This window comes from Pseudorca crassidens, chromosome 6 (assembly GCF_039906515.1).
Source record: "Pseudorca crassidens isolate mPseCra1 chromosome 6, mPseCra1.hap1, whole genome shotgun sequence".
Classification (NCBI taxonomy): Eukaryota; Metazoa; Chordata; class Mammalia; order Artiodactyla; family Delphinidae; genus Pseudorca; species Pseudorca crassidens.
In genome coordinates, this window is record NC_090301.1 from 53,730,132 (window position 1) to 53,756,886 (window position 26,755).

Here is a 26,755-nt window from a genome sequence, read left to right on the forward strand (position 1 = left end):
CTTACAGATGCATGGGGGCCAGAGTACAGTGACAATAGGACTGGATTAAGGAGTCCAGATTCTATTCTCCCAGCTCCATCCTCTGCTGAGAGACTTTGGGTAAGGCTTTCACCACCCCAAGTCTCCATTTCATCACTCAGAAGCTGTGAATAAAAATACGTACCTGCCTAGATCAAAAGATTATTGTAAAGGTACATTATGCATTATAAAGTGCTATATACCTGTTAAGCAATGTTACGCTTAGAAAAAATAGTTGAAAAGTTCAAATTTTCCTCCTTATAATGAGCTTTGCTTGTCTTATTTTCTCCTATTTTGCAAAGATTGGTGTGTTTCTCTTAAGAAGCACAATTATTCTGGAACACAGAATAGCATTCACAATTTGAAGACTGGAAGCACGTTTATAATGGGAAATAGGGGAAATCCTGTATTAAAGAAAGGATTTTTTTCCCCAAGAACAATCACAGCAGATTAGGTGGTTTATTGGATGAGATGGTTCAACTTAAACAAACAAAAAACTGCTGTTCTTGGAATTCTAATGAGGAATGCGTTTATTTTTCACAACATGGGCTCCACCAGCCTGGTGAAATATTTGAACTGAGGAATTCATGTTCCCTGCATCTGGTCATGCCAATCATCGCTAGCTGGTTTGAAAATGTTCTCCTTTCTTTTATTGCCAACGTGGATCTTGCCGAGGTTCTGAAAGTCTGTGTAATCATTTTGTTTTCTAAGTCCTCATGGAGTTTATCTTTCCAGAGTAAAATCACTCTAGAAGAAGCTTTAATCAACAGCCTTGCCGAGTGAGATGGATGCACAGTTACATGTAAGTATAAAAAGGCTTTTTTTTTTCCTGTTAAATTACTTTAGAAACAGTTCTGTATGCCTTGATAAACTGACTTTACTTTTGCCTAAGATAAACACTGCCCTTGAAAATTACTTGGTACCTTCTGCCCTTGGTTAGATGTCAAATCTGATGAACATTTCTAAATGCCCTGTCTCTTCCAGATGACCTGTGGAGGTGGCTTTAAGTACTGTGATTCTAAATTGCCTTTTATTTCTCAGTAATATTCTTCTGCTCCACTATGTGGAAGTGGAAGAAAGGTTGCTTATTGTACCCTCTAGTGGTGATTGTGACATTCTTAAAAATACTTTTATTTCATTCTTTGGCCTTTTCCTTTATATATAGTATAAATACTATATATTTACTTTAAAATATATGTATTTAATTCTTTCGATTTATACTGTAAATTGTACAGTATAAAAGAAATTTATCAACCTTTAAGGAGATACAAATAATGTAAATCATTTGCATTACACTGTCTTGGTGTTTATGAATGCATCAAAAATAGGTTCATAGGATATTGACTCATTTTCCTCACATTTCATTTACCCAAATTTTATTCCACTTTTAAAAAGTGTTCTAATTTCCTGTCTTCCATTTGGAATATTGTCAGTAGGCAGTTATTCACACCACTGGAGGAAGTTATATATATAGAATTCTACATGTCCCAAAATGTCATTATATTTTGGTTTAGAGTTCCTTTTTACTCATGCTTAGTCATGAGTACATCTCATTTTCTAAGAATTCACAACATTTGAAATAAAATAAAGAAGCCACCCATGGAACTTCTGATTCTATAGGAACTAAGAATTTGTCCACTATTCCTGCCTTTTTCACTCTGCTTTCTCTACCTCAAGAAGGACCAGGGAACATTTTTAAATTGAGGAAAAACACATTTTGAAAGAAAGGGAAGTCCTCAGGTAGAAGTTTAATTAGATATTTTCTTCCAAACTTCTTGCTTCCAAATTCCTAATCGGTTACACTTTGTATATAGATGATGACAATAAAGGCAGTTAAGGGGCTTCCCTGGTGGCGCAGTGGTTGAGAGTCCGCCTGCCGGTGCAGGGGACGCGGGTTCGTGCCCCGGTCTGGGAAGATCCCACATGGCGCGGAGCGGATAGGCCCGTGAGCCATGGCCACTAGGCCTGCGCGTCCAGAGCCTGTGCTCTGCAACGGAGAGGCCACATCAGGGAGAGGCCCGCGTACCGCAAAAAAATAAATAAATAAAGGCAGTTAAGGAAAACAAAGGAGCTAATCAAGCAGAACAGGTGATTCTCAACAAAAACTTGAAATTAAGGGTTGTCTGCAACTGAGGGTAATCAAGAGATAACCATAAATTAAAATGACTAATAAATAGATAAAAATGTCTTGTTTCTGCATAAAAAGACTCAGTATTTTGAGATGTCAGTTTCCCTAGATTAATCCATAAATTCAATGACAACCCAGCAGAATTTTTTTTTAACATTTTTATTGGAATAGAATTCCCAGTAGAATTTTAATATACTTGACCAAATGTTTCTAAAGTTTATCTGAAAGAATGTGCAAGTGAAAATAACCAAGAACAACAACAAAATTAAAGTAAGGGTACTAGAGGGAAGGACTAGATTTAACATGTGTTTAAAAGTGATAGGAAGCCATAATAAAACAGTATGTTAACAGCCTAGTAAGAGAGAGGCATATCAGTGGAATAGGAAAACAAACAGTAATATGTGGTATTTTAGTAAATGCTAATATTGACATTTTGCATTAGTGAGCAAAAAGGGATTAGAACATTTTGCATTAGTGAGCAAAAAGGGACTAGCTCTCTTTAGTCACTAAGAGAAAGACAACCCAATAGAAAAATTGGCAAAGGATGTAAATAGGGAAACCACAGATGAACAAATACAAATGGGCAGAAAACAATGAAAAATCTTGTTCAATCTCATTAATAAATACAGAAACATAAATCTAAACAGGCTTAAAAATTTCATCTGATCATCTTGGCAAAGATGAAAAGAGTTGATAATGAAAAATTTGTAAAGTAGAAATTTCGGCACTGTAGGTAGGAATGTAAATTAATATAATCTTTTGGGAGGTAAATTTGGCAATACTTATTAAAATATTTCTGACTCAGTAATTTCACTTCTACACTTTTAGGACTTTATTCTACAGAAATACTTTGCATGAATATTCAGAGATATATGTATAAAGCTGGTTTTGTTTTGTTTTTGCTGCACCGCGTGGCATGCAGGATCTTAGTTCCATGACCAGGGATTGAACCCATGCCCCCTGCAGTGGAAGCACGGATTCTTAACCACTGGACAGCCAGGGAAGTCCCCTAAAGCTGTTTTTATATTATTAAAAATGACCCAAATGCACTGTGGAAAAAAGTATGGTAGCTCCTCAAAAAAAAAAAAAAAATTAAACATAGTAACTTAATAGAACATGGTAATTTCACATGATCCAGCAATTCTACTTCTGGGTATATACCCCAAAGATATGAAAGCAGGGACTCACACAGATATCTGTACACCTATGTTCATATCAGCATTATTCATAATAGCCTAAGGTAAAAGCAACCCAAATGTCCATCTGTGAATGGATAAACAAAATATTTTACAGTTTGACCCTTGAGCAACATAGGTTTGAACTGCCTGGGTCCATTTATACATGGATTTTTTTTCAGTACTAAATACTGTTGTACTGCATGATCTGTAGTTGGTTAAATCTGTGGATGTGAAATGGCAGATATAGAGGAACCTTGGACATGGAGTGCCAACTATAAGTTATATGCAGATTTTTGACTGCACAGAGGGTTGGTGTCCCTAACCGCTGAGTTGTTCAAGGGCCAACTGTACATACATACAATGAAATTTTATTCAGCCTTAAAAAGGAAGAAAATTTTAACACATGCTACAACATGGGTGAACCCTGAAAACATTATACTAAGAAATAAGCCAGTCACAAAAGGACAAGTATGGTATGATTCCACTTAGATTAGGTACCTGGAATAGTCAAATTCATAGAGGCAGAAAGTAGATTAGTGGTTGCCAGGATCTGGAGGGAAGAGAGAATGGAGTTACTGTTTAAAGGACATAGAGTTTCAGTTGGGGAAGATGAAAAGTTCTGAAGATGTATGGAGGTGATGGTTGTATGACACTGTGAATGTACTAAATGCCACAGAGCTATATACTTAAAAAATGGTTAAAATGGTAAATTTTATGTATGTTTAACCACAATGAAAAAGTATTGGATGGTATATGGTGGAGTACATATTAAATTTACATTATCTATTAAGGTATTTTTGAAATAAATACTTGTTGCAATATCAAAAAAATTACCAAAATGTTCATCAGAAAACTATAGTATAGGGCTTCCCTGGGGGTGCAGTGGTTGGGAGTCTGCCTGCCAATGCAGGGGACACAGGTTCGTGCCCCGGTCCGGGAGGATCCCACATACTGCGGAGCAGCTGGGCCCGTGAGCCATGGCCGCTAAGCCTGCGTGTCCGGAGCCGGTGCTCCACATCAGGAGGGGCCGCAACAGTGAGAGGCCTGCGTACCGCAAAAAAAACAAAGCAAAACAAAAAAACTGTAGTATAACCATTTAATGGAATAGCATGCAGCTATTGAAAAGAATGATGTGAATATGTACGTATTTGGAATGATGTACAAAATACATTGTCTAATGAAATGAGGAAATGGAAGTGGAAAATTGTACTGTAGTTATTTTATATACTTCTTTTATAAAAATAATATTACATCAAGTTAGCCAAGGGTAAGTCTATCTAACGCATATGATGGAAAAAGCATCATCTTTGTGATTGTCTTCTTGGTGATACAGAGTTAGATCTCATTCTTATATATAGGAGTTGGGTTTCCCTGCAAGCAATGGATGTTCTCCATACTAGGAAGAGATTCATCCTGAGACGGAAAATGGGGACTTAGTGAGCAAGAATTAGACTGAGATAAGGAGAAAATTTTCCTCTTTTCTGGGTTTGAAAATGGGAGATTATGAGAGGCCAGGAGCCCTGACCTGTGCCCTATCACATGGAGACAAGCTGGTAAGTCAGGAAATTGGCTCAGCCCACAGGGGACCCAGAGCAGGCTGGACACGAGCTGCAGCAGCAATTTATTTTTCATATTGGACTTCCCTTCCATTAGTCCCTGTCCTTCTGTAAGGTCAGCAGATCGAGGAGAAATTACTGGAGAGCTTATGTCCATGCTAGTCGCCAGTTGTCACTGCCAGAGGGTTCCTATGTCCTGTGAAATGAAGGTGGTGAGTTTCATCCCCGGAGCAAGGAGGGGCACTTTGACAGGAAGAGAGGACCAGAAGGGAAGAGCCCCAGGGACATGTTCCTTAGCAGATGTTAGGTACCAAAAAACTGTTAGAAATATCTGAGGGACAGTCTTTGTAGGGGATTCCATCTTAATAAAGAAGACTGGGGAGAGGCCTCACCATCATGGTTTGGATTAGAATAATTATAACCCAGATGTTATCTGGGGTCTTTCTGACCTTTAAAGATAAAGTGGTTCAACACCCATCTCCAATTTCAAGCCCTATAGATTCTAAAACTTCCCAGAATGTTCTGTGAGTTCAAGGGAATCAGGCAGCGAAGAAGGAAGGGACTTACGTCTCATGGCCCCCTCTGGTGTGGACTCCCTCCATAGCTTCAATATGGTTTTGACACTCAGCCCCAGGACCTGTTTTCACAAGGAAAGCTTACTCATAGGAAGCATTCTGTGGCTATAACAATCTTTACTAAACTACTGGGGGCCGTGGAAGAGGTGGCACCAGCACTGCACACAAATGGCATGAAACACCCCATAAGAGACCCTGGTCTCTGTGCTTCTTGTTACCTCAGCACCATGAAATCTCTTCACTCCTCCGTACAGTCTCACAACCTCCTTTCTACCCCCCCTCATTTATTTCCCCCTGATTATTTCTTCTCAACTCTGCCCTCTACCCATTTTTAAATGAAAAAGGAAGAACTCCTCTCCTTGTCTCACAAAGAGCAATTCTGCCCTATTCTCTGAAGTTTGGGTATCAACCTACACCTTGGCCAATACGTTTAAGGGTTTACCTTTCAACTCAATCATTTATTAAGGTGTTTCTCCAGCTTTAATCTGTGACAAATTTTCAGGTCAGCAGTTAAGATAAAAATATTCCCACCTTATTGTCTAATAGATAAATAAATGATAGATGTGGATAGCGCCTCGAAAGGCTAGGAGACAATTGACTGAACTATCAACAGTAAACTATCTCTAAGGGAGTAGATCATGGATTACTTTCATTTTCTGCATCAGGTATTTTCAGTGACTTTTGAATTTCTTCTTAATTTTCATATTCGAATATAGTTGATTTACAATATTGTGTCAGATGTACAGCAGAGTGATTCAGTTACACATATACATGTATCTAATTTTTTCAGATTCTTTTCCAACATAGGTTATTACAGAGTACTGAGTAGAGTTCCCTATGTTATACAGTAGGTCCTTGTTGATTATCTGTTTTATATATAGTAGTGTGTGTATGTTAATCCCAAACTCCTAATTTATCCCTCCCCCCCGCAACCTTCCCCCTTTGGTAAACATAAGTTCGTTTTTGAAGTCTGTTAGTCTTTCTGTTTTGTAAATAAGTTCATTTGTATCATTTTTTTAAACTCACATAAAAGTGATACCATATATTTGTCTTCGTCTGACTTACTTCACTCAGTATGACAATCTCTAGGTCCATCTGTGTTGCTGCAAACGGCATTATTATTTCATTCTTTTTATTATGGCTGAGTAATGTTCCATTGTATATATGTACCACATCTTTATCCTTTCCTCTGTCAGTGGACATTTAGGTTGCTTCAGTGTCTTGGCTACTGTAAATAGTGCTGCAGTGCACATTGGGGTGCATGTTTCTTTTAGAGTTATGGTTTTCTCCAGATATATGCCCAGGAGTGGGATTGCCGGGTCATATGGTAGTTCTATTGTTAGTTTTTTAAGGAACCTCCATCATACTGTTCTTCATAGTGGCTGCACCAATTTACATTCCCACCAACAGTGTAGGAGGGTTCCCTTTTCTCCATACCCTCTCTAGCATCTATGTTCGTAGATTTTTTTTTTTTTTTTACACTGGTAGGCGGGCCTCTCACTGCTGTGGCTTCTCCCGTTGCGGAGCACAGGCTGCGGACGCGCAGACTCAGCAGCCATGGCTCACGGGCCCAGCCACTCCGCTGCATGTGAGATCTTCCCGGACCGGGGCACGAACCCACGTCCCCTGCATCGGCAGGTGGACTCTCAACCACTGCGCCACCAGGGAAGCCCTATGTTTGTAGATTTTTGATGATGGCCATTCTGACTGGTGTGAGGTGATACCTCATGGTAGTTTTGATTTGCATTTCTCTAATAATTAGCGATGTTGAGTATCTTTTCATGTTCTTTTTGGCCATCTGTATGTCTTCTTTGGAGAAATGTCTATTTAGATTTTCTGCTCATTTTTTGGGTTGGGCTTTTTTTTTTTTGATATTGAGCTGCATGAGCTGTTTATATATTTTGGAGATTAATCCCTTGTCAGCTGCATCATTTGCAAATATTTTCTCCCATTCTGTGAGTTGTCTTTTTGTTTTGTTTATGGTTTCCTTTGCTGTGCAAAAGCTTGTAAGTTTCATTAGGCCCCATTTGTTTATTTTTATTTTCATTACTCTAGGAGGTGGATCCAAAAAGATATTACTGTGATTCATGTCAAAAAGTGTTCTATATTTTCCTCTAAGAGTTTATAGTATCTAGTCTTACACTTAGGTCTTTATCCATTTTGAGTTTATTTTTGTGTATGGTGTTAGGCAGTGTTCTAATTTCTTCTTTTACATGTAGCTGTCCAGTTTTCCCAGCACCACTTATTGAAGAGACTGTCTTTTCTCCATTGTATGTTCTTGCCTCCTTTGTTGTAGATTAATTGACCATAAGTGTGTGAGTTTATTTCTGGGCTTTCTGTCCTGTTCTTGAATTTTCACAATAAGCATTTATCTCTTCCCTCTGGAACTTCAAAGATGTACCCCTTGTCCTTGGGGAGCTCACAGTGCACAGAGCCCAGGTATCAAACCCAGTGTGATACAGCTGATCAGTACAGCTTGTCCCTGGCCATCCAAAGAACTAAGATGTCTAATTGTATTATCTGTACTTGTTGAATTAATTTTATACAGCTGTGAAATATTTTCTGAGTGACAATAGACCCACTTTCTGTCTCCCTAGAACTGTTAAGTTGCCACAAGTTCCTAGTTTTGATGGGTCTCCCTAATGGGATCCTTCTAATAAAATTGGTATTTGATTTTCTCTGTCATTCATGCTGCAATTTATCTTTTTTTGGTTTTAATTGGAAACATCCAAATATTTCCTCTGGAACTATGATGCCCAGGAGCCAGTTATAGTGTTAGTCATACTTTCCTGCTCATCCTGTTAAGAAAGCCAGGGAATTTTAATTCTACTGGGCTTTTTTTACCCAAGGTTTAGAATTTAAATTCTTTCAATATATTTATGAAATGAGACAAGCAGATAGCAAGACCAGTACTGAGTAATTGGAAAGTCAGTTACCTTTTATCTCTTGGTTAAGAAGAGGAAGTAGGTCAGTTCTTTGTTAATATTATTAGCAATAACTATTTATAGCATGATATAAATTACGAGGGGAAAGACAACCTAATTTTGATTTTCAAGCAGGAAGCAATAGCTAACTCATTCTTAAATATATTAAGAATGCAGTGGACCAATTTTTCAGCAAAGTCCTTGATACCTTACAAAAAAATAATAACAAAAACTAAACGAACTCACCAAGCTATTTTCACTACTCATATCAAGTATCTGCTAGAAGGGTTTGTTACAGATGCATATTTGAGCCATATATCACAAGTGTATGTGATGGAGAGAGAAATATAAACTTGAAAATAAAATATTTATGACATGGAATTACTCATACCCCTTTATTTACATATCCTTCTGAGTGTGTTTCTATCACAAGTGTGAAACTAAAATTCGAGTTGATCCCTCTGCATTTGAGTCTTCTGGTGAGGAGATTTAAATTGCCCATCCACTAAATTTGTTGCATTTGAAATAAATCGTGAGGTATTTATAAATATCATCATTTCAAAGGCTAGGAAGTGATGTCCATGCATTTGGCTTATTACTAAACTGAGAAGAAGTTTGTCTTAGAAACAAGAAGATTCCTCAACAGCCTCAATGTTTGCATATATCAGAATTAATGGCAATTTGGAAGCAAAATCCAAAAGCAAACATTTCTCAGGAAGAACTATAACTTGCTCCTGTCCAATTCTGTCTAACTCTGGGTGAAACATTACCAAAAACCTACTTTTCTGTCTTGATCCTAAATGACTTAGAAGGCTGGTGACCTCATCCTTTGATGTTTAGAAAAGGAGGAAACTATATTTCAAGTAGAGAGTCTAGAAAATACTAAAACTTCTCAAACTGGAAATTTCCATAACATCTGACAACACACCAAAAGCCACTGGGACAAATGTACTCTCAAGTGCTGTCCTACTTCCAGTTTCCTGTCCTTTCTAAAGGTTCTTCATTTTTCAACTCTGCTTCTGGAGGAATGCTGGCCAGTGTTCCAGGGGAAATGCCTCCCTGAGTAATGCTGCATGCCAAACTTCTCCACAGACCAGGGAGATCCTAGACACTAGCCTGTGAACAATTGCTCCAAGGGAAGAGGAAGTCTGATCTGCTGGAGAAGCATTTGGATCTGTCATGTTCCTGGACTCCATGGGATTCTTTTTGAGCCTTTAGATTGGGAATTAAATCAAGAACACTAAAGCTTGAGTCCCTGTCTAGTATCAGGTCCAAAATTTAGAACAGTCTTCAAATATGTGAGGACTCAACTCTGAGTTAAGATTTTACCAGTAGTTCTTTGTTTGCCACCTCTACATTTAACGAATGCCTCTTCAGTTTCTGCAGTTCTGTAAATCCATGGATGATTTAACTTGAATAATGATTCTATTACCTGGTAGTTAAGAAGAACGACCTCGGATGGGATAGACTCAGTAAGGTTGAGTCTCCATCTCCCCTCCCAAGGATGTTTGTTGTCAGTTATTGCTGATCCATTGGGCTTCCATTGCCCTCAACCCCAGGTCCTTTATATTCCTGAAATATTTGAGTCCTTTATGTGATCTATTTCCGTGATGCTTATTTCCTTCAACCAATTAAATTTACAGTTACGTTTGTTTATTGTTTTAGTATAGTAAAGGAAATATTTTCTTCATGATTTTCTGGTTTTCTCTGATCTCTTTAAGCCATTGTTTGGTCCCATTAGGAGTTCAATTTCATTCTCTGATTTTTATCATGGCAGCGAGGTCCCTTTAGACTTGAAACAGGATTGAGTTTCACCCTACAGTATTTTGCATGTCTTGTAAAATGTCCATGTAGCTAACACAAGAATATAATGAACACGTGAGGACTCATGAAAGAATTGCTTGATGAACAGACAATTTGAATGGTAGAATTTGAGAAAGTGGCTCTGCAGCCCTCTCTATTATCTAAACTAGGTCTTTTCCTCACATCCACTCCTTCACCAGCTACTGTGGCTCTCACAGAGAGCTTACATTGTGCATATGTGCTTTTAATGCTACTGTAGGCTATTTTAAAAGTTAGAACAGATGTGGTCTTTTCTTTCTTGATGAAGGGATTTTCTTCCAAAAAGTAAAGTAAGATGAAGCTCACTTTGGAACTTCTTTTAAATAAATTTATTTATTTTATTTTTGGCTGTGTTGGGTCTTCCTTGATGCATGCAGGTTTTCTCTAGTTGCAGTAAGCGGGGGCTACTCTTCATTGCGGTTCACGGGCTTCTTGTTGTGGTGTCTTCTCGTTGCGGTGTCTTCTCGTTGCGGAGCACGGGCTCTAGGCGCATGGGCTTCAGTAGTTGTGACATGCGGGCTCAGTAGCTGCGGCTTGCGGGCTCTAGAGCACAGGCTCAGTAGTTGTGGCGCATGGGCTTAGTTGCTCCATGGCATGTGGGATCTTCCCACACCAGGGCTCGAACCCATGTCCTCTGTGTTGGCAGGCGGATGCTTAAACACTGAGCCACCAGGGAAGCCCTGGAACTTTTTATAAGTTTAATTGTGTCCCTTCCATAAGTCATATGAACTCAGAATGTGACCTTATTAGGAGATAGGGTCTTTTCAGAGGTAATCAAGTTAAAATGAGGTCCTTAGGGTGGGCCCTTATCAAATGTGACTGGTTTTCTTATGAAAAGGGAAATTTGGACACAACACACATAGAGGGAAGTTGATGTGAAGAGACACAGGGAAAAGATGATCATCTGCAAGCCATGGAGAGAGACCTGCAACAGAGCCTTTCTCACAGCCTTCAGAAGGAACCCATCCTGCCAACACCTTGATTTTGGACTTTCAGCCTCTAGGACCATGAGACAGTAAAGTTCTGTTGTTTAAGCCACCCAATTTGTAGTACTTTGTTATGGCACCCCTAGCAAACTAATACAGAGTCCAAATGTATTTAATTGCTTTCCTCTTTGTCTTTCATCCAGTACCTTTATTTTATTTTATTTTATTTATTTATTTATTTTGCGGTATGCGGGCCTCTCACTGTTGTGGCCTCTCCTGTTGCGGAGCACAGGCTCCGGACGCGCAGGCTCAGCGGCCATGGCTCATGGGCCCAGCCGCTCCGCGGCATGTGGGATCCTCCCGGACCGGGGCACAAACCCGTGTCCCCTGCATCGGCAGGCGGACTCTCAACCACTGCGCCACCAGGGAAGCCCTCATCCAGTACCTTTATTTTAAACACTGAAATGTTCATTGTGTTGGCCTCCTTCTTCTCTTCTTGAAGCTTCAGTTGTGAGATGCTAATTCTCTTGAAGCAGGCTGCAGTGCTTGGGGTCTGGCATCTACAACCTGAACTTAGATTTTTGATGTCGCAGCTCTGGATAGATTCCTCTGGAAGGTAATCATAATAATAGCTAGCACTAAATGAGCCCTTCCTATGTGGTAGCTCTTTTACAGACATCATCTGTCACAAAATTTCTAGGAGACAGGCACCAATATTAGCCTTACTATACAGATGAAGAAACAGAATCAGAGAGGTTAAGTAACTATCCCAAGGTCACACAGTGGTTGAACTGAGACTTGAACCCAATCAGTGTGACTGCAGAAACTGTATCTTTGCAGAAGTCAAGTAAGGTGTGATCCCTGACCAGAATGTCTTCCAAAAAAATTAAATGCCTCAAATAGTGGAATGACTAAATAAGTTATGATGGTTTACCCATGCAGTGAATATCAAGCAATAATAAAACATAATAATGAATTTATGAATATTTAATGGTATGGGAAAATGCTCACAATGTAATATTAAATTAAAAAGTACTGCACAGTAAAATCCCAATTTTGTACTATAAAAAAAATAGATAATAGAATGTCATTGCTGATTGTCTCTAGCAATTGGATGAAAGGTAATTTTAAGTTTTTCTTTATGCTTCTCTGTGTTTTTTTTAATAAATTTATTTTATGTATTTATTTTTGGCTGTGTTGGGTCTCCGTTGCTGCACGCAGGCTTTCTCTAGTTGCGGTGAGCAGGGGCTACTCTTCGTTGCAGTGCGTGGGCTTCTCATTGAGGTGGCTTCTCGTTGCTGAGCACGGGCTCTAGGTGTGCGGGCTTCAGTAGTTGTGGCACGCGGGCTCTAGAGCGCAGGCTCAGTAGTTGTGGCGCACGGGCTTAGTTGCTCCGCGGCATGTGGGATCTTTCCAGACCAGGGCTCGAACCCATGTCCCCTGCATTGGCAGGCGGATTCTTTTTATAAATTTATTTATTTATTTTTGGCTGCGTTGGGTCCTTGTTGCTGCCTGTGAGCTTTCTCTAGTTGTGGAGAGCGGGGCCTACTCTTCGTTGTGGTGTGCAGGCTTGTCATTGCGGTGGCTTCTCTTGTTGTGGAGCACAGGCTCTAGGCGCACGGGCTCAGTAGTTGTGGCTCGCAGGCTCTAGAGTGCAGGCTCAATAGTTGTGGCGCATGAGCTTAGTTGCTCCGCAGCATGTGGGATCTTCCCAGACCAGGGCTCGAACCCGTGACCCCTGCATTGGCAGGCGGATTCTTAACCACTGCGCCACCAGGGAAGCCCTGCTTCTCTGTATTTTCTAAATTTTTTGAAGTGGCCATATGTTAAATTCCAAAATTACTGTATAATGAAGCATAAAAATTTCTAAATTTAATTTCTCCTAATTTCTAGCATTGAAGAAAAAGGAGTCTGTTTTTGTTTTGCCTGAGACAGTGATGCTCACCTCTACACAGAGGTAGGTGGCCTCTTATCCAGCCCTTTGTCTGGGTTAGACTCCTTAGTTTTCATAAGAAAACATCAATTCTACCACCAGCTCAACTGACACTGATAGATGTGTCCTTCATCATCCTTATAGATTATCTATACTCCAGTATCTCTCCACAGAGCATAACCTTGAACTCTGCTAAAACAAAGAGCTTGACTATTTTATTATATATATTTACATATTACATTTATATGTATTACATATTATTATTCTACCTGAATATATATATATTCAGGTAAAACTACCAGATGGCCATATAGTCTGTTTCTCTGGGATGACATTTTACCACTGAATCTTACATCTGTATTCTACAGTCACATTGCTGAGCTCCTTACAAAATTACATTTACTGAGCTGAATTTAGCCATGAAACCATCAGCTTGCAATGAGGGATCTTGTAAGTAACAACCTTATGAAAACCATAATTGCATTAAATGTAGAAGTGCTGTTGAAACAGTTGTTCACCATATCTTACACTATAGAAGGGAATTTTTTCCAAGTCAAAAATCACCATGATATTTATAAGCAATGGGTTTGCTTTAATTTTATGGACACTGTAATTTGTATTATCAATTTAAAAATTACAGGCTACACACAACACACCTCTGTCTTAGCTGCCATAAAGCCCTGGGCCAAATATGTGGTGTTCCTCTAACAAAAGTCCAGATGTGTGTTTGTTGAACTGCTCTCTGATTTTCTTCTGGCACTGATTTCCTCCCTTTTTTTTTCCCCCAATTTTTTATGCTCCTTCAAAACGTATAAAGAGGGGGAGGGAAGAAATAAATAAACCATAAAAAGATAAATAGGGCTTCCCTGGTGGCGCAGTGGTTGAGAGTCCACCTGCTGATGCAGGGGACACGGATTCACGCCCCGGTCCTGGAAGATCCCACGTGCCGCGGAGCGGCTGGGCCCGTGAGCCATGGCCACTGAGCCTGCGCGTCCAGAGCCTGTGCTCCGCAATGGAAGAGGCCACAACAGTGAGAGGCCCGCATACCGCAAAAAAAAAAAAAAAAAAAAGATAAATGAGTAAAAACAAATTTGTGATGGGAACTTATGGCTATGATTTCAAATCAGCACAATGATCAGAGTTTTATTGCTTCATCTGTTTTTCTAGAACAATCTGCAGTGATTCAAGAGTTGCTGACATGATGAAAATATGACAAATGGAAGATTTTTCCCCATTATTTGTTTTAAAGAAGAATGACAGAGTCCAAGTCCCAGGTACGTGTACAGCTCTGACAAGATCCATTGTGACAAGGGAAACAACCTAAAATGAACTGTTTTCTCAGGAAACAGGCCAGCAGCTTTGGTCTCAAGTGGACAAATCAGAAAGGCAGGGAAGAGTGACTTTTTTCTTTGTTTCTTTGCAATTTTCCAAGGTCAAATTCTCCATTGCATCCACTTGTTTCACAAACTCCTTTACAAACTTTCAGCTTCAGAAATGTGAAGACAAAGTCCAAAATTAGAACAAAGGAGTGCAAGCTCTGCCTTTCCCACAGCAGTGTTACTTGCCCAGAGCCCACCTGCTTCTGGTACCAATAAATTTACCTGTTCATACCTAAGAGAGCTTCTGCAGTTGCTTTCCCCATTATCTTGTTCTCACAGGATTTCCATCATCTGTTGTTTTTTCCATTCAATATTTAAGTACGGTGTTTCAACTTTCCTTGGAGATAGCACTTGATCTCTCTCTTTCCTGTAAAAAGCAGTGCGGCCTGTCTTAACATTGTTTCCAGAACAATTTTTCTCTCTAAGGTGCTGAGTCACTGAAGGGAGCAAGAGACATTCTCTGGGCAGCAGTAGTGAACTGGGCAGCAGTAGCCAACTGAGAAAACAGAATCATTTCCCAGGACTTAAAAGGTCGCTTTCAAGAGTGAGCAAATTCAGAAGGATTAGGAAAGTGGGCAAGACGTTTGTGCAGGGTAAAAGGCACAAAGTCCTTTTCACACAGTTTGTGGAAGATCATATTTCATAAATGAAAAGCGTGCGAGTGGAAAATTCCCTTATTTAGCAGCAGGGAGATAGTGCATCAGCCCTGGGCTGGGACTGTAGAGAGTTTCTTGAGTTCTTATCCTTTCTTACTGGCCTCCGCCTTTCAGTTTTTCACCAGTTCAATGGGAAGATGACCTCTCCTCCTCCCATTAAGAGAAGGGTACCAACAGGATGAGTGTGTGAGAGTTCTGAGCTTTTGGACACCTGGATTTAGCTGTTGATCTTCACATATCCCATGCTTCAAAATCAGTCTAGGTACATTTGAACTTTCTATTTTATATTTCCCAGAGGCTACTGAATTAAAATAAACTTTTTAAGAAAAAGAATGAAGTAGGAAGGATATACAGGAAAAAGTTTGACGCTATAAGCTTTTAAAAATGGATATTGGTGGCAACTTCTTGTGAATCAGCAACATTGCAAAATAAAAACAGTTTTAAAATGAGTATTGGTCCTACCGAAACACAGGGTGGCTTCCCATAAAGTAATGTGTCTGATACTTCAACAGCGTCCTCTACAAACCCTTCCCGTATCCAAATCATCATGCCAGCTACCATTTGAGTAGCATGGTCTCATTATAAATATATTATTATCTTACCCATCCTGGTTAGAACCATTTGAGGTAGATATAATTATCCCATATTTCCAATAAGAAAACTGAGGCTCAAAAAAGGTAAGTTAGCTAAGATTATAAGACAGTACAAAACAGACGTCTGGTGTACCAGAACTCAAAGCCACTCTGCTTCCACTGTTTGGCTGACCAGTCTGCTACACTGACCTCTATCTAACTTCCTATTCTCAGTAACTCTATGGAGAAGGTGTAAAGTTTGGAGTTGTATTCTTTAATCATTCACTGTGTAATTTTGGTCATGGTACACAGTTGTCCAGGCCTTAATTTCCTCAGCTCTAAAATTTGTATAACAATGCCTACCTACTGTATTAAAGCCATTAAATGAGATAATGTATGTAAAACATGGGGCACAATGTGGCTCATACTAGGTGTTCAAGTATCAAAACATGACCATATCATTCTTTACTTATACTGAAATACACTGATACTGAACTTTTTTATATGTGCTATAGTTCCCCCACAGAAAAATATCTATGGCTTATACACCTTTTGTATCCTCCTTGTGTGAGTTAGAATGTTATTGATTACATGTTCTGGAAACTAAATTTATATTAAACAGGAAGGAAATCAATTACCTCACACAGGATGGTTGGGGCAGGCTTGAAGGGTGGTTGATTGAACAATCGACAATGTCATAAAGAGCTAGAATCTTTTTCTCTGCTCCACCATGGACAGGATCTGCTTCACCCTAAGGCTTGTTACCCTCACTGGTGAAGAGGGCTGTGGTCGCCTACAATACCCAGCAGTAATCACACTTCATTTATATGATCTGAGAGGAGAGGAAGGCTAACTCCCTGTGGTTCAACTATGGTCAATCAGCTAATCTCTCCTTGCATCTCCTTGCATCTTGACCCATGTTGTCTTCAGCTTGCCCACCCTGAACCATTCACTGGTAAAGAGAGAGAAATTTTCAGGATTGATTTGATTAATCATCTGAAGGGAAGTAGAATTTGTCCACTACCCTCCTCAAAGCTTTATATTGTAAGGCTCAGTTACCACTTCTTAAATGGATAAATGAAAGAGCAAGCTAATCTGTGACTACAGGTGGAAATCCTAGTGATATCCAGAAAAGAGATTGTGAATTGTCACAGAAATCAACTAAGTCTGTTTGACTTCAGAGCCCACAATGCCTCCATGCCATTGGCTGTGCAGAAAGGAGTGGTAAGAGTAAATTCTCTCACACATACTTTTGCCTTAGACAAATTCTGTAGTGACACCGATTCACTTAGATCTGTAAATACACTTCTCAAGGACAGGTGACATGAACATGCAGAAGAAAAGCAAGACCCTAAACACATTATCTACAGCTGGTTCCCCAAGAGATGATTTAGGTGGTGCACATCCACTGCATTAAATAACTTTGAATTACTGAGGACTTAATCTTTATTCTGCTCCTTTTCAAACCTCCTGATAGTATCAGAGCAAGAGCCAGTTTAGTGCTGAGTCTTTAACACTCTCTAACATATGTAAATCTCCCTTTTTTAAAAAAATAGATCTTTATTGGAGTATAATTGCTTCACAGTACTGTGTTAGTTTCTGTTGTACACCAAAGTGAATCAGCCATATGCATACATATATCCCCACATCCCCTCCCTCTTGAGCCTCCCTCCCACCCTCCCTATCCCACCCCTCCAGGTCATTGCAAAGCACCGAGCTGATCTCTCTGTGCTATGCGGCTGCTTCCCACTAGCTATCTATTTTACATTTGGTAGTGTATATATGTCGATGCTACTCTCACTTTACCCCAGCTTCCCCCTCCCACCCCGTGTCCTCAGGTCCATTCTCTGTGTCTACATCTTTATTCCTGCCCTGCAACTAGATTCATCAGTACCATTTTGTTTTTGTTTTAGATTCCATATATATGCGTTAGCATACGGTATTTGTTTTTGTCTTTCTGACTTACTTCACTCTGTATGACAAACTCTAGGTCCATCCTGTAAATCTCCCTTTAACAAAGACTTAGGCTTGGAGATTTGAAGGACATCTACCTGGACTTTTAAACATTGTTTTGTTTTCCTTTCAATTAGTTTTACAGTTACCTTGTATTTGTGATAAACAATATTGGTCCTTCCATTTGAGGTAATGCTTTTGAGGTAATGATATAAAATTTCCTTTGAAAATATCTATTTAAGGAAAAGAAAGTCAAGTAAAATAGTAATAAGTTTGGAGAAGGGGTTATACGTAGATGTTAAAAATTATGAGGTAACATGTAATGGTATGTGAATACGGAAAAAAATGTGAAACTGTTATGAGAAGACTAAAGTTTGAAAAGCGTTTACCTGGAGTAACTACAGAATGATTGCAAGAATAATTTAAATTCAAGAATAAAGAAAATGCTAGCGCAGAGGGTAATTACTTCAGGTGCCACAAGAGGGCAGCGGATCAGTGACTGTGAAGCCAATTTGGTTGGTACAGGTCTTCCTTACCCAAGCCCTTGTTCCTCAATGCGTGGTCCACAGCCCAGCAGCATTAATCTCACCTGAGAGCTTGTTAGAAAGGTAGAGTCTCTGGCCTCATCCCTGACCTTCTGAATCAGAATCTGTATTCTAACGAGATTCCCTAAATAATTCTTATGCACGTTAGCGTTTGAGAAGCACTGACTTAGGCTCAGAGCTTTGGGGTCTCCTTTGGCTACTCTTCCCTCTCTGAGAACAGGGCCAACATAGTTATAGTTTTGAAGAAGTATATTTGCCATAGATTCTACTACTACTTAGTCATACTACTTAGGTTTGAATCCCAGTTCCTCCTCTAACAGTAGGACTTGGGTAAAAAACTGCATTTCCAACACTTAAAGCATTGCTTTAATAAGCAGATGCTCGACAAATGTATAGTTAAATGAATAAACCATTCAGACAGAGAAATCATATTTCCTAACAGTGTTTCTGTGTTCTTGCCATCCTTTATTTTGTCAGTTTGATGGAAGATGAGGGTTTATTTGTGCCTTTTAGTACCAACTGCTTTAAATCTTTTTGTAACAAGACAGGAAATAAATGTTCCCACATGTACACATACCTGTTCAAATGTTTCTGACACATTCAGGTGAACTTTTCCAGGGCCTTCCTCCATATTCTAGTGTCTGCTTCTACTAATATAAGACTCTGGGTGTGCAAGCCATGTACAGGTTGAGACAGAGTTTGAGCAAGAAAGTGTTCACATTCTGATCATTTCATTGGTTTCAGAACATCTAGGACTAAGGGAAATCAAGGTAAAAGAATAAAACCCACTTGTGTTTCCTTGCCTAAAAATCAATAGGTTATTCCAGACAAATATTAAAAATGACTTGTATACTTCAGGAAGTAGAGCCAACACCAAAAAGAATACTCCAGTGTTTTCCCTTTTAATAGGTACAAGTGCAGGATATTGAGAAAGCAATAGAATGCTCCAAAAAGTCTAAAATATAAGGCCTCCTGCCTCTGTAGGCTTTGTGTGCTTTCCAATCATTCACCCGCTGCAAATCAATTTACAGTTGAATGGTTTCTCCATTAGTTCTGGTGCCAGAATATATTGAGAGGAAAGAAGAGTCTAATTGATGGGGTTACTCCTGGACTGAGGTGAATCTCCCAGGCTCAATCCTTGAAATCTTACAGGGTAGCTGGCCAGCAACTCAAGAAGGAGGTTTTCATAACTGCAGCTATAAAACCAGTGCATAAAACTCTCCCTGCCATTAAAGCCTAAGTAGTGGGATACCCCTTCCTCCTTTCTAAAGATGCAACCTTGTGATTTTTCTTTCATTTCATTTTTACATCCATTTATTCTTTCATTCATGCATTCAACAAATATTTTAGACTACCTTCTAAATGCTAGGGATCTAGAAGAAAAATGACAAACAAGGTCTCTGCTCTGGGGAAACTGACTTTTAGAATGTTAAAGTGGAGAGAGACAGCAGCCAAAGAAATAAAGATTACTTCTATTATAGAAGAAGGAAGAACAGGATAATGTGATTATGCATGTGGAACATGTGCACACTTAGAATGAACCATCAGGCAAAGGCTCTCTGAGAATATGACATTTGCTCCAAGACCCAAGTGGGCGTTAGCCGAGCAAGCCTTGCTGGAAGAGACTTCCAGTAGAGGACAGCTACAAAAAATCCCCAAGGCAAGAAGATCAAGTTTGGCATGTTTAAGGAACAAAAAGAATATCAGTGTGTCTGTATCAAATTGATCAAGGTTGAGAGTGGTATGTATAAAAATATACTGGCAAAAGTTCAGTGAATAGATATATTTCTGTGTGGTGGAGGGCACGGGGAAGGTGGAGAGGACATGAGAGCACAGTGTAATGAGCCCAGAAGCCCCAAGCTCTGCTGTGATTCCACTGGTTCGTACTGTCTACGGTTAATCAGTGATTGTAGGGAAAGAAAGATGCTTTGCATTATTGGGGCTGGGTTGACTTGAGTTTTGTTGATGGTCAGAAGTGGACCTATTGGAATGGTCTTCACCATGAGCAGAGATGGTATCTGATCATATCAATTTATGTTGTTAGGTTGCACACTGAGTTATTTTGGAAGCTACCCAATCAGCTTGAAGAGAAAATTACAGTGTAAAAATCCAACCCACTCATGAAAAGTTTTAGATATTAAAAATTTTAGAGCTATCAGTAACTGTTATAATTAGCTCCTGCTGAAAATCTGTATTTTTTTCAGAGCGTCATTACTCTTCATAATTATTTCTATAATTTCCCCATAGAATATGATCCATTTTATCTGAACTGCTAAAATCAAACACCACTAGCTGATCACTGTCTGTCTGTAATTTGCATTTCTCTTTATCCAAGAAAATATTAGCTCTTATTAGCCAGATAGAGATCTATTATGAATGTCAATGTAACTCAATTAAAGCATAATATTAATTATAATACTATCTTCCAGACTCAAATACTTCCGAAGTGATGTTTACTTGCCTAGAATTTCACTGATGAAATGCAAAAATAAGTCAGATAAAGGCATTTTTGGTGAGTAGAGAGATTTAACCAAAGCCTTTCTTAATGAGAAAATAATGTAATAGAAAGAGTAGAAAGAATTGTATCTGCTAAATTGTATCCAAAAGAGTATCACAATAAAATAAGTTGTTTTACTGACTTTATACCTAAACATTAAGTAATATTTATTAAACTTCTGCATTTTATTGCACTGTGTCGTAAGCGTTAGTCAACAAGACATAGCTCATATCCTCTGCTAGATTTCACATATTTTATTCATTTTTATTTAAAATGCCCACACAATTTTAGGCATTAGAAAAAGCTCAGCCATAATCACCATTTTTGCCTAATTTTAATATATGTAAGTAATAGCATTAAAAAACTGAAGTATATTCTGTATTAATGAGGGTGAGTGCAACTTCTTTGAGGAAAATTGTCCTTTTCTGTGCAGAAATATTTTACTGGATCTCTAGTTAGGCAAGGTAAGGGCCAAACCTTGGTGCTGAAGTGGTGTTTTTGAGATTGGGGGAATATTAGGGCAGTGAGATGTTATGGAGAGATAATAATTCTCTCCGTGAGTAACTGTCTTCCACAAATGTAGAGATTGTTATAATAACTAATTTGGAACTTCCTGGTTGGGGTTTTAGTTGTCCTAGAAACAGAGTTGTCATCCTGAAACTAAAGAGGGAAAGGGAGTACTTAGATTATGAGAGCGGCCCCAGCCACGAGAGAAAAGGTGACAAGACAACAGCAGGAAAAAGAATCATTTCCTGGCCATCCTCAGAGCAGTTGGAAAGCACATGGCATTTCTAGCAGTCTCCCAGGATGAGGGCCAGAATTACGGAGAAGTTTGTGTATACTCAGTTTGTACCTTAAATTAGGTCAGCTGAAATGCTTTTGGATGCAGGTAGCAAAAAACTGAACCCAAACTGAATTAAAGAGTAAATGAGAATTTGGGACTCAAAGGGCTAAATCTTTGTCGAGTGACTGTGTGTGGGTTGAAGCGAGATTCAAGGTGCAGGAACCTGTGAGAAATGGCTCTTCGAGTCTCCCTTCCCTCATCCATCAGCTTTGCCCTCAGGTTGGCTTTGCCCTCAGGTTGGCTTCGCCAGATGGCTGCCAGCCTCAGCTGCTGTTCCTCATTCACATCCGAGGTAAGAGGAGAGGCAGGCTTCCCCAACCACTTAACAAGGGAAAGTTCACGTGCTGATTGCCTAGGCCTGAGTTACCTGAACTAATAAAGGTGTCAAGGGTACAGGATTACTCCGATTAGTTTAGCTATACCAGGTCTAAACCCCGGACCTGGAAATGGCGTCATACCTACTCCGACAGGATAGCATGAGGGAGCCAGGGAGGATGTTTGGGAGATGACTTTGATATCCTTTATAAAATCTAACAAACTTTCTGAGCTTTGACATCTAGAAGAGTTTGGGGAATGAGTTTTAGATCCACTAAAATTTCAGTGAATACTCAAGAAAATTTCATTTTGATTCTCTTTCCATAGCTGGTACATAATAAAATCATCTTAAATTTAACAATTCCATTTTCTCGGAGTTAAACAATACCCATTTAAGCTATAGTATTTTTTAGTGAAGCCTGCCATATTTAGAACTGAGCATTAATGAGCAATTTGAAAGCATTTAAGAACCAACCAACTCAAGAATTCTCATGAAGACAGAAGGTGGGTACTGGAAGAGCTTGATAGTCTTGAGGCAGCACAGGGGGCTGGTTTCTCATCCCCACAGACAGAAGCTAAGGCACGCTGCCCACATATAATACCAGCTGTGCAGCCTGAAAAGGGAGCCCAGCTGTGAAGCTCCAAAGGATTTTCCAGGACTCCCTTAGGGCATCCTGCGCCAGTATGTGGGGCTCTCCCAATAAATACCAAAAGTCTGAGCAGCAAGAATTCCTGCCAGCAGCGCACAGCTGGAGTGATGCTTCAAGCAGCAAGCAATATTTTCCAGATGTAGAGATTCAGTGTGCTGAGAGATTTGCATGGGGACTACAGGGTAGCTGTTGGTCGCTGCTGACTGAAGAGAGTACGTTTGTGGCTGGTGCCCTTCTAGACATGAATTAGAGAATTTAGTTTGTGCTTGCTTTAGCACAGTGAAGAAAGAACTAGAGAATAATGAAGGTGAAGGTTTTAAAACTCAGGAGACCCTGGACTCGACCACAGGCTGAAATCGAGAGTACTTTACTTTCTTCTTGAATGATTTCCTTTTGACTTACACTAAAATCTGTCTGGCAAATGCTTCCCTTCTAAAGGCTTTCATGAACTACACTTGGTAGAACTTCATTTATTGTCTATTTAACAAGGTCTTCAAGATTTAATACATGAATATTTGCATTTTAAAGAATGTTAACTCCCTTGATTATGAACTCAGCCAGGAAAACAGAACAAAGTTGGGTGGCAAATGCATTATGTATGTGAGTTTGTTTTTAATTGATTGATTTGAATAATTTTCGTCGCGCTGGCTTGGATTGACAGCATATGCTGTTCTGTAGCTGCTGCTGCAGACTGTATTAGCCTTTTCTGAAGGAGGGCAGTTTTTCACCTGGCACACTGACCTTGAACAGGAGAAGAGCAGACTGTGGGCTGTAAACTCATCTCAGCTGTTGCAAAGATTCTGCCTCGCAGGTGCTACAATCCCTACCCCTATACCTCACAGCTTAGAAGAATTCATTTCAGGAGTTGCCTCCTAAAATGTAAATATTACTGGGAAAATCCTTATATTTAGCCAACTCACATCTGGTTTCTCCTTGAGTTTAATTTTTTGTCGTACATTCCAGCTGGGGTGGTACCTAAGATTTTTTCCCCTTTGTTATCTGAATTCTTTGTATTTGGGCTATTCCTCCTTCCTATAGACGTTGCTATAAAATTGTAACACACACACACACACACACACACACACACACACCTGTTTATGCAACCAGTCCCCTAAAGCATGTGCCACAAATCACCATTTTATATTGATGTAATTATAAACTCACTGGTAATATTCATGCATTTTAGCCCTCCTGAGCTCAGTGTCACATCCTATTCTTGGTATTCTATTTTGCCATTTTCTAACAACAACAGCAACGAAATGTTAACCTGTTGCTAGGTAACCTGGGCAATTTTGTATGTAGCCCTCTACTTTCTTCATTCTTCTGGCCTCCTTCTTGTGGTCTAAATATTGCTTTTCTTCTGAAGAGTTTTTCCCCATTCATGGCAGCCATTGTCATCGGATAACTGTCATCCTATTATTGTCGCTATTGAATTCAGTGATGAGAAGCCACCATTTGCTCATCCTTCCACAGAATAGAAAATTGACATGTTCTTACGATGCATCTGTGTGCTTTCAGTGAAAGAGTTCCTCTCTTAGAGGTCACATTATGAAAGAAGGCTTTCAACGCTTGACAACCCTCCCTCTCTAATTTGTCTCCTCTTTCTAACCCCTATCATAATCCCTTTCTTTCAAGAAGTAGGTTTGTGGCTGTAGTATTGTCATGTTTTGTGTATGATGATTAAATTCCGACAGAAAGTAACGTTACTTTGTAGATGCTTCACCGTGAATGATGCTCAGTCTGTGAACTGGTAAACATCAGCAACAATAAAAACGACAATAATTACGACTTTAGCTACGGGCCTATTGTGTGCCAGGCACTGCTAAGTGATTTATATACATTATGTCATTAAATCTTCATAAACTCTATGGGACACTGCCACTTCCGTTTTATAGAATCATACGCTTAGTGTGTAGCCAAACCAAGGTTTCTTCATCTATGATGTCGTTAATTATAAGAAGTAACATCAATTTAACAACAGCTTAAATGTAAATGTTAATCAGAAGATGAATCTTGAATTCAGAAATATTAAACTATGGAAAAACATGCACATTAGAACCAAGAAAATACTATATATATATATATATATATATATATATATATATAAAAATGTATATAACCTACTACCATTCTCTTGCTTACAAATTGGAATTTTTTCCTTAATTATTGTTCCAAGTAAATAATGTAACAGTGTCATCTAATTTCATTGTTTCCCTCCTCCACACCCCAGCCCCCATTTCCCTACTACTGTTTGATGGGGCTCTTTTTTTAACTATTATTTAATTTGTGAAGAGGTGCCTTTGCAATTAGTAAACCTGGAGTCAAAACCTGCCTCCATCACTTGCCCGATAAATCATTTTAAGCAAGACCATTCTCTGACCTCACTTCTCTGGATATATTTTGTTTACCCTTATCAAATTTTTGATAGATTTATATAACTGTGTAAGTCCCCCGTCAGCCGTGACTTCTTTAATAACAAAGTCTGTCTTTTGTTTATCCAGGTATTTCTCTATAGTACCTTGGTACCTTGCACATACTGAAGTAGGTGTTCAATAAATATTTATTTAATCACATTTATTAATACACTTTTTTTCCCCATATGGTTAGCCACAGTGTGCTGGTATTATGAGAACCAATCAAGTAATTTGGGAAGAACTTTCCATCTCTTCCCGAAGAAACATCACCTCAGAGCTGTGTTTTCACTTGTTCCTTGAGGATTTGCTTCAAGAAGCCAAGACCCTGCCCTTTCTGAAACAAAGCTCTACCCTCTCAAAAGTTGGATTTGTGCCTTCTTCCTTGAAGAAGAGAGAAGGCACAAATCAATGACGTAGGGAAAGGTTGAGCACAAAGTTAATGTTACTAGGCTTGAAGACTTTGTAATCTTTAGTAAACTGACTCTTTAAAAAGTTTCATGAAGTGAATAGAACAAATTTTCTGAGTTCTAGAGATGAATTGAAACTTTATTCATCAAACATGGCATAATAACACATGCACTTTTATAATCTCCCTGTTTTAAGAAAATAGCCAGTTTAAGTGCATAAGTTAAGCCATAAAATTGTGGTAGGGGACATCTATTTCCTAAATGATTTTACTTAGCTAACAGTGAAATAAACAGGTTAGCTTAATTGTGGCATTATTGTTTTGCAAAGTATGCTGAACTCTTCATAAATGCATAGGTGTCAATGAGCTAGAAGAAGGGAAGAGATAGGAGATAAGCCTCTAATTTAATTAGGTGATTACTCATTTAATTTCCTCTGTCTTTTCTTTGTTTTCTATTACATTTCATCTCAGAGCCGTTTTACATAAAATAAACCAAATTAAACTGAAAGGGAAAGGTAGAGAGATATCCTGATTGACAAGCTGGGGGAAAAGCTTTACATGGAATCAGCATTAAAATAAAGACAAACTAGAAAAAGACCCTGAACATCAAATATTTGTTTAAATTTTGGGCTTACATTGGATTTCATTCAAGATTTTGAATCTTGGGTTTAGTGGAACAAATCAGTGATGTTTAGGTTGTACATTGCTGGATAATAGGAATGTGCATTTTCCCTGTTTTGATTTATAGGTTTCCCCTTACTTATTTGATAATTAACCTCTCGTATCATGCTATTTCAACCATATCAAAGTTCACAAATTCCAAACATTACTAGGATGTAGAATTTCCTCCAAGGGCTATTACTTATCTATTCCCATAGCAGACATTTTCTTTTATCTAACCAATGTTTTACATATTTTGGGGGTTGTAAAATCAGTTTTTTCCTTCCATTTTCAGGAATCATGTTTACATCGTAAACTACAGACTCCATTTCAGCGTGCTGGTAACACCATTAGACTCAGGTTGGTAAATACATATGTGGGTGCAATCATTCCCCAACTCCACACCCAAGGCAAGCATCACTCATCGATTCTTCCTGTTTAGCCTGTATTTAAACTTGGAATTCAATGCCACATACCAGACATCGCTACTAAAGCAATCTCAGCATAAAACCTTTTTGCCAATCTACACTAGACATTAATCTATCCCCTTCCTTTTCTTTAATTATTGTAAGTATTGTGCTCTTAACTAAATTGTTCCAGGATTCCTTCTCTACCTGATCAAATGTTCTCCTGCCTTAATATATTTTTCTCTTGAATTACAAAGTAATATTCTTTCACTAGGACAAAGAGGATTCCTTCATGGAGGAAAAAGCCCTTCCAACAGGAATTCCAATCTTGAGGTTTGCTTTGCACTTTGATAGGAATGGGCGAAATACTAATCTAG

General features: G+C 39.0%; 1 long non-coding RNA gene across 1 annotated transcript; it reads left to right on the top strand.

Annotated features, from left to right (window-relative positions):
- Positions 1–445: 445 nt before the first annotated feature.
- Positions 446–26,408, top strand: LOC137225824 (uncharacterized). Its single transcript, XR_010944043.1, has 3 exons — positions 446–820; positions 14,248–14,354; positions 26,267–26,408. It is a non-coding gene; the product is annotated as an uncharacterized lncRNA (long non-coding RNA).
- The last annotated feature ends 347 nt before the right edge of the window (positions 26,409–26,755 follow it).